The sequence below is a fragment of the Mustelus asterias genome, unplaced genomic scaffold, assembly GCF_964213995.1.
Source record: "Mustelus asterias unplaced genomic scaffold, sMusAst1.hap1.1 HAP1_SCAFFOLD_1551, whole genome shotgun sequence".
Lineage (NCBI taxonomy): Eukaryota > Metazoa > Chordata > Chondrichthyes > Carcharhiniformes > Triakidae > Mustelus > Mustelus asterias.
This window is the reverse complement of record NW_027591496.1, coordinates 54,411-66,875: the sequence shown is the minus strand read 5'-3', so window position 1 is coordinate 66,875 and position 12,465 is coordinate 54,411. Positions and strand designations below refer to the sequence as shown.

General features: G+C 45.4%; 1 non-coding gene across 1 annotated transcript; it reads left to right on the top strand.

The window, feature by feature from the left end:
- The first annotated feature begins 836 nt into the window (after positions 1 to 836).
- trnak-uuu (transfer RNA lysine (anticodon UUU)) lies at positions 837 to 909 on the top strand. The gene has a single exon. It is a non-coding gene; the product is annotated as a tRNA-Lys (tRNA).
- Positions 910 to 12,465: the final 11,556 nt, after the last annotated feature.

Sequence of the window (12,465 nt, the reverse complement as noted above, 5' to 3'; positions counted from 1 at the left end):
TTATTCTGCATACAACATTATCTAGATTTTTATGTTCTTTTAATCAGGAGAACATGTTTTGTTTAAATCTAATTTCCCTTTATACATGGCCGGGTGAGTGATTTTGGCCTTGCAATATGTGCCCTGCTCTGGAATTGACCTGATTTCGATGTGATTCAATAATTCAAGATTTGCCATTTGTCTTCAGTATCAGTGACATAGGGAGCAGCTGTTCCCCTTAGTTGAAGGGTCAGTTACAAGTGGACACAAGTTAAAAGTGAGGGGTGGGAGGTTTAGAGGGGATTTGAGGAAAAACATTTTCATCCAGACGGTGGTGATGGTCTGGAATGCGCTGCCTGGGAGGGTGGTGGAGGCGGAATGCCTCACATCCTTTAAAAAGTATCTGGATGAGTATTTGGCACATCATAACATTCAAGGCTATGGGCCAAGTGCTGGCAACTGGAGTTAGATGGGCAGGTCAGGACCTTTCATGTGTGGATGCAGACTCGATGGGCCAAAGGGCCTCTTCTGCACTGTAGTATTCTGTGATTCTGTGACATCCTCACCAAGTTTAGTTAACCAATTGACCTGATTAGTAACATAAGCCCTTTTAAATATTGGAATTAGGAGTCCAGAAGTCCATTAGGATCAGTCCAGAATATTGAAAATGATTTACTCTTGCTAGTCCCATCAAACATTCCCAGGACCTGTACAGCATGAATCACAACGTTGAGAAAAGTTCCTCTATTCTGCCCACCATGCTCTTTGGTATAACTTGCAGTTAAAAAACAGGAAATGCCTGAAAACCTCAACAGGTCTGGCAGCAACTATGGGGAAATAAAGAGAGTTAATGTTTTGGCTCTGTAACTCAGTGGTTAGAGCACTGGTCTTTTAAACCAGGGGTTGTGAGTTCAATTCTCACTGGGGCCTCTGGTTAAGCATTATCTCGATGGTACTATGTACTATGGTGATGCAATTGGGTGTAAATGGCTCAGTAAAGCTTAGCATTACAGTTTCCAGTGCCATTTAGGTACTACTTGTGCTAAGGGACAGGCCAGTAGCATCAGGAAGATCCTTAACTTTGATTATTTTGAATAAAACATGTTTTTTCTGCTTGGTACTTGAGAATCTTTTTATAATCCTTTACATTTAATGATGGAGGCCATAGTCAGCACAGTGCCCACCCCTCCCCCACCCTTTTATGACATGGGACTGTCTCACTGCTCTGACCCTCAGTGCCTGTGTTTATCTGTGTACACCTCTATGTGTGAAAGTTTGCATCTTTGCAAGCCTGACTGTCTGTTCTTGTGCAACCATTTTTGTAAGTCTTTCTGTCACCTTGTATTTGTCTGCAAGTCTGGTGTTTGTGTGTGTGTGTGTGTATATACATGCATAAGAACAGAAGACAGACCATTTGGCCTCTCAAGCTTGTTTAGCCATTCAGTTAAATCAGAGCTTCTCTTATTCTTACCTCCATCCAGCCAGATGGATCCATATCTCTTAACATCATTAGCTAGGAAAGAACCTATCCATGCCAGATTTAAAATTATTAAAGTCATAGAGGTCACATAGTAATAGAGGTTTACAGCATGGAAACAGCCCAACTTGTCCATGCCACCCTTTTGTTTTACTACTAAGCTAGTCTCAATTGCCCGCATTTGGCCAATATCCCTCTATACCCATCTTACCCATGAAACTGTCCAAATGCTTTTTAAAAGACAAAGTTGTACCCTCCTCTATTACTACCTCTGGCAGCTCGTTCCAGACACTCACCACCCTCTGAGTGGAAAAATTACCCATCTGGACCCTTTTGTATCTCTCCCCTCTCACCTTAAACCTACGCCCGCTAGTCTAAGACTCCCCTACCTTTGGGAAAGGTTACCCTTGGGAAATTAATCAAGTTAGCATCTACTAGTTTAGAGAGAGAGAGCTTCACACTCCTTTTTATTTGCAAGGGGAAGTGTTTCCTAACTTCTCTTTTGATTGGCCTAGAATTGATTTTAAGGTTACGACCCCTTCCCCAGTCGGCAGAAAGGTTCCCTCAACGCTCTCGCTTCCATTCAGAATCTTAAACACAATAATAAAATCAATGCCCTAGCCTTCTATCTTCCAGGAAATATGAGATTGGTTTATATTGGGTCATGATTAACCTTTTGAGTTCTGGTAACATTCTGGTGAATCGTTTTTTTAATTCATTCGCGGGACATGGGCGCTGCTGGCTGGCCAGCATTTATTGCCCATCCCTAGTTGCCCTTGGAGGGCAGTTGGGAGTCAATCACATTGCTGTGGCTCTGGGGTCACATGTAGGCCAGACCAGGTAAGAATGGCAGATTTCCTTCCCTAAAGGACATTTGTTAACCAGATGGGTTTTTCCGACAATCAACAATGGTTTCATGGTCATCAGTAGATTCTTAATTCCAGGGGCGGAATTCTCCGGCCGCGCTGGTCTAAAAGCCGGAAATTCCCGCCCGACTGTCAATTGTGTCTCACATTGTCCGCAACCCGCCCGCTAAAATTCCAGTGGCAGGCGGGAAGGGAGAATTCCAGCCCAGATATTTGTTATTGAATTTAAATTCCACCAACTGCCATGGCGGGATTCAAACCCAGTTCCCCAGAACATTAGCTGGATTTCTGGATTAGTAGTCGAGCAATAATACCACTAGGCCATCACTTCCCCTTGCAGTTGTTTCAGTCTACTCTTCTGGGGGTGTTGTATCCCAGTACTCTGAACGTGGTGTGACAATGGCTTTGTATAGTTGCAGCAAAATGTCTTCCCCTTTATCTTCAGCCTCTGGTTTTAGAGGCTAACACTCCATAAGGCTTTTTGATTATTTTGTGTACCTGAATATGACATTTTAGTGATGTGTGTACATGGGCTCCTAACTCTCCACTGTCCCTAACTTTGCACCATTTAAAATGCACAGAGCTATGTTTCTGGGTCTAAAATGGATGACCTCACTGTTATCTGCATTGAAATCCATCTGTCACAATTTTGCTCACTCACCTAAACTCAACGTCTCTTTGTAATTTTATGCTCCAGTCTGCACAAACGATGCCACCCAACCTCTGAGTCATCAGCAAACTTGCACATACGGCTTTCTAATGGGTTATTTTATTCATTAATAAATATAGGCTGGAACTTTCCAGCTGTTCCAGTTGGTGGGTCTTCTGGGCTTGCCGACGGCACACTCCCCCTTTGGGTTCCACCTGGCGTCAGGTGAATTCAATGGGAAATCCCATTGACAATAGTGGGACCAGAACATCCCGCCACCGGCAGATGGCACACTGCCTGCTGCTACAAGAAACATGCTGCGGAGAGGCAAAAAAATCCCCCCTCCCCCCACATAGTGATCTATGTGGGACACTCACTTTCTCCAATTGTGTACATACCCCTTATCTCTACTGGGTCAATAATTTGCCTTCAATTCCATGAACTTTAATTATAGCTAGAAGTCTCTTATGTGGAACCTTATCAAATGCCTTCTGCATTACCATATAAACTACATCCAAAGACATTCCCCAATTAACTCCTTCAGTTACTTCCTCAATAAATCACTTAGGTTTATTAGACATGATCTAAGTGGGTCAGTGGAAAATCAGGCCATGTTGTATCCCGTGTTGACAGCCTTTGCACATTAATGTTTTCAGACAGATGTTGGCAGAGTTAAAATTCCCCACATTGCGGAGGGCAGTGGGAGGCTAGTGACGTGTTTGTTAAATTATTGAATTGTTACAATAATGGGGTAGGACCCCCTCTGCCATGTTCCGCCTCTTCAGAAAAACCACTTCAAACTCGCAACCGACCCTCTGCATGCTCCCGTTGAACCGTTCTGCAGCAGACCACGACTGAAGGCCATCTACCACCATGGACAGTCTATAAAGTTCTTCTTTCTTCCCCCAAAACTGGACCTAACTACAAATTGATTGAAAAGAATGAAACGGCATGAAATCAAACTGACTTGTTTCCACCATACCCTCTCCTCATTGCCAATCCCGGAATGTGGCCAGAGTCACGAGGGCAAGATTCTGCCAACGTTGTGGCATTATCGGGTGCTACAATTTATGGTGTGCAACCCAAACTGGATTATTAAACTAAAAGCAAATACTACGGACGCTGGAATCTGAAACAAAAACAGAAAATGCTGGAAAATCACAGCAGGTCTGACAGCATCTGTGGGGAGAGACTAGAGCCAATGTTTCGAGTCTGGATGACCCTTCGTCAGAGCTTACTAAACCTCTGGGGTTGTGCTGGAGTAGCAAGAAATTAAAGATTAACCTCTGAAACTCTGCTGCCAGAAGCTTGGGAGAAAGATGGGGAAAATCATTATTGTGGTCCACAGTTATCATATTTTAGAGAAATTGTTTTGAAAGTCAACATTTGAGGCATCCATAGAGAACCATTTTGGAGCTTCAACCAAGGAGAGACAGAGAAAGACATCTGGATAAAAGCAAATTACTGCGGATCCTGGAATCTGAAATCAAAAGAGAAAATGCTGGAAAATCTCAGCAGGTCTGGTAACATCTGTAAGGAGAGAAAAGAGCTGACGTTTTGAGTCCAGATGACCCTTAGTCAAAGCGAAAAGGCATAAAAAGTGGGAGATATTTATTCTGTTGGGTGAGGGAATGAACTTACCTCTTCTTCCCCTTTGCTTCCCCTTTTTGTCAATTTTATCTCTCTCCCACCCATCTCCCCCCTCCCCCCACATCTTCATCTGTCACAGCTTACCCTCTGATTTCAGCTTCTCTGCCGTTTGGCTTTACACACCTTCTATTCTCTCTATGGACTGCCATTAACAGCCTTTTCCCCTGGTTTCTGTGGCTATGACTCATCTTTCATTCCCTCACCCTGCAGTATAAATATCTCCCACTTTCTATGCCTTTCAGCTTTGACAAAGGGTCATCTGAGGGTGGGGGTAAGGGCAGGGATGGGAGTGAGGGTGAGGGTGGAGGTCAGGGCAGGGTTGGGGATGGGGATGAGGGCAGAGGTGGGGGTGGGATTGCGGATGAGGGAGGGGTAGGGGTGGGGGTGAGGGCGGAGGTAGGGGTGGGAGTGGGGGTGAGGGAGGAGGTGGGAGTGGGCGGGGGTAGGGGTGCAGGTGAGGATAGGGGTGAGGGCGGGCGTAGTGTTGTGGATGGGGTGAGGGCGGGGTTAGGGGTGAGGGTGGGGGATGGGGTGGGAGTGAGGGTGGGGGTGAGGGCGGGGTTAGGGGTGGGGGTGAGGGTGGGGGATGGGGTGGGGGTGAGGGTGGGGGATGGGGTGGGGGTGAGGGCGGGAGTAGGGGTAGGAGTGGAAGTGAGGGTGGGGATGCGAGTGAGGGTTGGGGTGAGGGCAGGAGAGGAGTGGGGGTGAGGGTGGGGGGGTAGGGGTGCGGGTGAAGATGGGGGCAGGGGTGGGCCCTCAATGCTCCCACGAGCACAAATTCTGTTCCACAGCCCCTCCCTAAATGAATTCAGATATTGGGATTGAATTTCTTCCCAGACCTCTCTGAAAATGTTCATTGGTGAAATTTTGTTTTCCAGTTGTGTAGATTAATTCAATTGTTCAGATTAATCTGCTGTTACTAATTTAGGAGGAAATAGATTGCAAACCACAAAGCAATTATACTGAATGCAGCGTACTGCGGAGAAACTATTTGGTGAAAAGTCTACCCTTTCCCTAAGGATTATGGAACAGCAATGATCAGAACTCCTTCCCGGACATGATATGAGTGAAGCAAGCACGTGGCAGGGATTCGCTGCAGAGCAGAACTTTAAACACCCTGTCACAGCATTAAAGATTCACATTTAAAAATGAACCAGCATTCCATGAGCTACCTGTAATGGAAGGCTCTGGGTACCTAAACGGTTAACATGGTACTGCCCACACAGTGGTGTAGAAGGCATGTGACCAAGTGAGGGGCAACCTGCTCCCGGGGGCCACATGTGGCCCATCTGGGTTCTGAGTGCGGCCCACGAGACATTTTGTTGACCGTTGCCCATGCGCAGGGTTGCCACATTCTCCTGATTTCCATCCGCGTAGTTTTTTTCCAACCGGTGTGACTGAAGTGATTCGCACATAAAGTAAGGGCGAGTGAAATGAGGTGTGTGCTGACGGCTCACAGCATTTACTGTGAGTTGTGCGCTCCCTCTGTGTCCAAAGCTTAAATATTTCTTTTGTTTTTACTATTTGAAGTTGATGATAGTTCTATTAACATAGAAACAATGAAGCATTTTCGATAACTCACTGTGGAATGTTCACATGTATAAAATGTATTTAATCTTATTCATGGGGCCATTGTAAGTGAACAAGCCTGATTTCAACCTTGCGGCCCACTGAGATGAAGGAGGGCCTAGGTTGTCCATCACTGACCTAGCGGTAAGGGAGTCGAGAGACGGGCAGCAACAAGTAAGGACAGAGTGAGGTCTCCTCTAATGCTTTTACCCTCCACTGTGAATATGTACATAGTTCAATATTGTCTCAAAGACTTCTTTGTAACTTCTGTTCCATGCTATCCAAACGCTTCACATCACAGGTAGAGAAACAGAACAGATCATTCCCCAGTGCGTCAACTGTCAGCTGAAAGGTAGAAACTTTCAGACAAAGGCCGGGATTTGCCGGCTCCCCCTGCGCCGTGATTTCCGGCGGCCCCTGCACCGTGGTTTCCGGTGGCAGAGACAGCTCACCATTGGCTGCCGGCGGGATCTTCCTGTCCCGCCAAAGTCTGTGGCGTTTTGTATGGCTTGCCCGCCCCACCTCCAGGCAACCCGCCATAGGTTGGGGGGGGGGTGGGGGGGGGGAAGTCGCTTTCAGCAGGACTGGAAGAACCTGCCAGCGAGAAGGGCCAGAGAATCCCAGCCAAAGATCTCTTTTATCTGCCCTCGGAATAATAATTTGTATAAAAGAAGTTGCATTTCTATGGCCCCTTTCACAACCTCAGACCGTGCCAGAGTCCCAAAGCATTTTACCGTCAATGAAATAATTCAGAAGCATTGCCACTGGCATTGCAGGAAAACACAACAGCTAAGTTACACAGAAACATCCACAAGAACAGTGACCAGATCATGAGGCAGACTTTACACATCGGCTGCAATGGGGAAAAGACACTCAGAATTGTGCTGGTTCGATTGTAGTTCAAGTTTCCAATTAAATTATTTTAATCACAAATGTAAACTGTGCGCCAGAGCAGTGTAATAAAATGTAATTGTTTCCTTTATGTTTCTTTCTATTAAAATATATTGATGTATTTATGAATGGTAACCTGGTGCCGTCTTCATGCAGCCGAAAATGGGCTCATCACCAAAGATTACGAAGTTCAGTATGTGTTCTGAGTCCTCCTCACGTAAGTAACCTGATGTGAAATGACTGTAATAGAGCTAGACTGAGTCATTTAATCGTCTCATTGGTGTACACCAACTTCTTAAATGAAGGATTGTTTTGGTATGAGTAATGACTTCAATCAGGCCATTGAGGTTGGCCGATTGGAGTATGAACTCCCTGATTAAAGATCCAATTGATGGGCCAATCAGGGAGTCTTTTCCTTGTATTTAACCGGGAGTGTCAGTTCCTCTGGCACCTGCGGGGGTAGACTGCTAACTGCCAGCACTCTGTGTACTGCTGTTAGAGTTTGTAAATAAAGGAATTTTGGTGAAGGGACTTCTGCCCCCGCAGACTTATTACAGTACGAAGGAAGATTTAAAATGTAATTACAGGTACCTGTACACCTAAGGGACGGTGAACAATTTGAGTCTCCCCAAAGCAGTGCAGTGATGGGATCTTGCGCTGTCAACCTGGGGTGTGGGCAGTGTCTGATCTGGGATCATTGTATCCCAAACGGTGTAAAATCTCATGGAAAATACGAGTTTAAGTGGTTTTTGAGGGCAGCTCACTTAGGTTTAAAATTTTCCTCTCTTTTCCACTGGTTTAGCTTATAAATATGCTGGGGGGAGGGGGGAGGTTGGTGGGGGGAGGTTGGTGGGGGGAGCAGGAAAGGGTGCTTCGGTTTCCTCCCACAGTCCAAAGATATGCGGGTTAGCCTTTAGGCATGCTAAATTGCCCCTTAGTGTCAGTAGGATTAGCAGGCTAAATATGTGGGGTTACGGGAATAGGGCCTTGTTGAGATTGTGCTCGGTACAGACTCGATGGGCTGAATGGCCTTGTTATGTCCTGTAGGGATTCTACGATTCTTTCCCAATGTCTTCTTGGGATATTGACTGAGAGATAGGTAATGGCCAGGAGACCAGGAACCCCCACCCCACCCCCCGGTTCACCTGTACATTATTGCCACCTGACAGGGCCTCGGTTTAAATATGTGATCTGAAGCACACCCCTGCTAGCGATGGAAGACAACAAAGAGAATAAGGGATGGCGAACAATGTCAGGACTAACACAAATAGCTTTCCTCTAATATTCAAAGGAAAGGGGTAGTTTGGGGTAATGTGAGCTCTTTAAAAACAGAGGCTGCAATTCACCCATTTTCAGGCTAAGTGTTCCCTGCTGGTGTGAAACCGGGAGTGAATTATGCAGCCGCGGGGAAATCTTTGAAAACCTTTGATCTCTTTCAATTTCATAGTGCAATGCTTTGAAATATACTTTGATTAACAGCTCAATGGATTTCTACTCGGCCTCCACTCAGCTGCGTTTATTTACCTTTCCCTTCATGCTTGAATACATCTCAAATACGCCCATTGCTCCTCACCGTAATGTTTACAAATGCCTAAGCCTGATTGATAGCTATGGTTTCTTCAAAGAGAATAATATGTCTGCAAAAGAGGAAGTGAAACTTGTAAGAAAAAGCCATTATGCCTCTTTTTATTAAACTCGAACCCTATGACACCAGTGAGGAAGACTGGGCCCAGCACATTGAGCGCAGGCATTACTTCTTACATCCTAACAACATTGAACAATGAACATAGAAAAGCACAACACAGGAACAGGCCCTTTGGCCCTTCTAACAGTCAATTGGGTCTCCAAATTCAACAGATACCCCATGCTTTGAATCGAAGATTCGTACGCTAAGTTAGCAGGTGGCAAGACGTTCTCCAAGTTGGACATGAGCCACTCCTATCTTCAGCTTGAACTGGACAAGTCCACTTGGAAATATGTGACAATCAATACACAGAGAGGACTCTACGCGTGCACCCATTTGGGGTCTCATCAGCTTGTGCCATCTTTCAAAGAGTTATGGAGAACATCCTTCAAGGGCTACCCAAGGTAGCAGTATACTTAGGTGACATTTTGGTCACTGAGGTTTCAGAGCAGGAACACCTGGCCGACCGAGAAGAAGTCTTGCAGAGATCTTTCGAAGTGGGATTTCACTTGAAGAGGGAAAAATTCATTTTTCAAGTGGCTGAAGTAACCTATTTTGGCTCCTGAGCTGATGGTAAGGGGTTACATCCAAGAGAGGGTAAGGTAAAGGCCACCAAGGAACAATCAAACGTTAGGAACACAATGGACTTGAAATCCTTCCTGGGATTAGTCAATTATTATGGAAAATGTATCCCGAATTTGGCTTCCATGCCGGCCCCCCTGCATACCCGACTACGAAAATACCCGAGATGGTCCTGGGAAGCTCCGCAGGCTGAAGCTTTTTCTAAAGTTAAACGCCAGTTACTGTCATCTAACTTACTGGCCCAAATGGCCCTAAGAAAGAACTTGTATTAACTTGTGATGCTTCCCCATTTGGGGTTGGTGCAGTGCTGTCACATCACTGGAAAGACGGAACGGGAATGCACATGGTGTATACCTCCAGGACCATTTTGGATGTAGATCAAATTGAGAAAAAAGTGTTGGCGGTCAAATTTGGTATGATGACGTTCCATCAACATGTCTATGGTCAATGGTTTTTTGTAGTTACCAACCACAAACACTTATTGGGTCTATTCAAAGAGGACGAGGCAATTCACCCCATCGCCTCCACTCAGATACAATGCTGGGCTTTGTCATTGGCGGCCTATGAATATCTTCTGGAATTCTGCTCTGGAACCCGGAGAGCTAATGCTGACACACTGAGTCACCTACCGTTGCCCACAAGCCTTGCTCCTTTACCAGCATTGGAAGAGGTTGTGATGACTCTGAATTTTTCGGAGACTTTTCCAGTATCAGCAAGGCAGATTAAAGCCTGGACCCAAAAAAGATACAACCTTATCCAAACTATGGCACATGATCCTACACGGGGATTCCAAGGATGACCCTCTGAAGAAGTGCAACCCTACCTGATTAATAAAGCTGGTCTTAATGTTGAGAACGGGATCATTCGTTGTGGGTCCCGAGTAATTGTTCCATCTCCAGGACGATGTCCAATACTAACGGGACTACATAGTGGCCATCCGGCAGTATCCAAAATGAAGATGCTGGCTAGGAATTACGTTTAATGGCACGGTCTTTACTCTGGTATCACAGACTTGGTGAAACGATGTGAACTGTGCCAGGAAAGTCAAACACTCCCATCCTCAGCCTCCCTACACCATTGGGAGTGGCCAGGCAGGACATGGGTGTGTGTACATGAGGACATTGTGGGCACCTTTATGGGTTCCATGTTTTTAATCATGGTGGACACACACTACAAGTGGTTGGAGGCGCAATGCATGGACTCCACAACCTTTTTGATTTGATTTATTATTGTCACATGTATTGGGATACAGTGAAAAGTATTCTTTCTTGCGTGCTATACAGACAAAGCATATATCATTCATAGAGAAGGAAATGAGAGGGTGCAGAATGTAGTGTTACAGTCATAGCTGGGGTATAGAGAAAGATCAGCTTAATTCGAGGTAGGTCCATTCAAAAGTCTGACGACAGCAAGGAAGAAGCTGTTCTTGAGTCGATTGGTACGTGATCTCAGACTTTTGTCTCTTTTTCCTGACGGAAGAAGGTGGAAGAGAGAATGTCCGGGGTGCTTGGGGTCCTTAATTATGCTGGCTGCTTTCTGAGGCAGCGGGAAGTGTAGACAGTGTCAGTGGATGGGAGGCTGGTTTGTGTGATGGACTGGGCTATGTTCATGACCCTTTGTAGTTCCTTGCGGTCTTGGGCAGAGCAGGAGCCCATACCAAGCTGTGATACAACCGGAAAGAATGCTTTCTATGGTGCATCGGTAGAAGTTGGTGAGAGTTGTAGCGGACATGCTGAATTTCCTTAGTCTTCTGAGAAAGTAGAGGCATTGGTGGACTTTCTTAACTATAATGTTGGCATGGAGGGACCAGGACAGGTTATTGGTGATCTGGACACCTAAAAACATGAAGTTCTCGACCCTTTCTGGTGTGAGTTTCTCCATGTTGGATAAAAAAGGGATAAATCGAGTACATTTAAAATTGGGAAAAGCTAACATCAATCTAGGATTTAGGAACTAATAATCACAGATCACTAAAATGTAGTAACCAGGTATAATAACTAATGGAATGTTAGTCTTTTTATTAAAGATTATATGAAGGAGAAAATGGCTTTGTTAGTTATGCAAAGTCTTGAGCCACTAAGGAAGAGTTTATTGGCCTTGCGAAGAATGAATGCAAACTCACTAGAATGTTACCAGGGCTTTAAGATTTAATTTATGAGGAGAGATATCATAAACTAAGCTTCTATTCTTTGGAATATAGAAAATTAGGGGGTGATTTGATTGAAGTTGTTAAGATTTTGAAAGGAAACAAGTGTGTAGGCACAGAGAGGCATGTTCCTATTGACAGAGGAAGTAGGGCAAGGGAATATGACCTTTACATCAGAGCTGGACCATTCAGGAGAGAAGTTCAGAAATGTTTCTTCATGAAAATAGAATCATAGAATCCCTACAGTGCAGAAGGAGGCCATTCGGCCCATCGAGTCTGCACCGACAATAATCCCACCCATAACCCCTATCTCCATAACCCCATGCATTTACCCTAGCTAAGGGGGTATTTAGCATGACCAATCCGCCAAACCCACACAACTTTGGACTGTGAGATGAAACTGGAGCACCCGGAGGAAACCCATGCAGACACGGGGAGAATGTGCAAACTCCACACAGACAGCAGCCCAAGTCGGGAATCAAACCCGGGTCCCTGGTGCTACGAGGCAGCAGTGCTACTGTGCCGCCTATGGGTGCGAAAAGTGCAGAACTCTCTCTAAAAGCAGTCAATGCTACAGCTTAATTAATCATTTTAAATGACCAAAGAACAAAGAAAAGCTTTTCGACCCTCCAACCCCGTGCTGATCATGATGCACTAAATAAACGAAAAATAAAACCTTCTGCCCTTACTCGGTCCGTATCCCTCTGTTTCCTCCCTATTCATACATCCATCCAGATGCCTCTTAAATGTTGCTAATGTACCTGTTTCCACCACCTCCTCTGGCAGTGCACTGCAGGCACCCACCACTCTCTGCATGAAAAACCTCCCCCGCACATCTTCCTTAAACTTTCCCCCTCTCACCTTGAGCCTGTGCCCCCTTGTAATTGATCTCAGATTGATAGGTACTCACTAAACAAGCATTAAGTAGTATGGAGTCAAGGTGAGTGGATGGATATAGGTCAGCTGTGATCT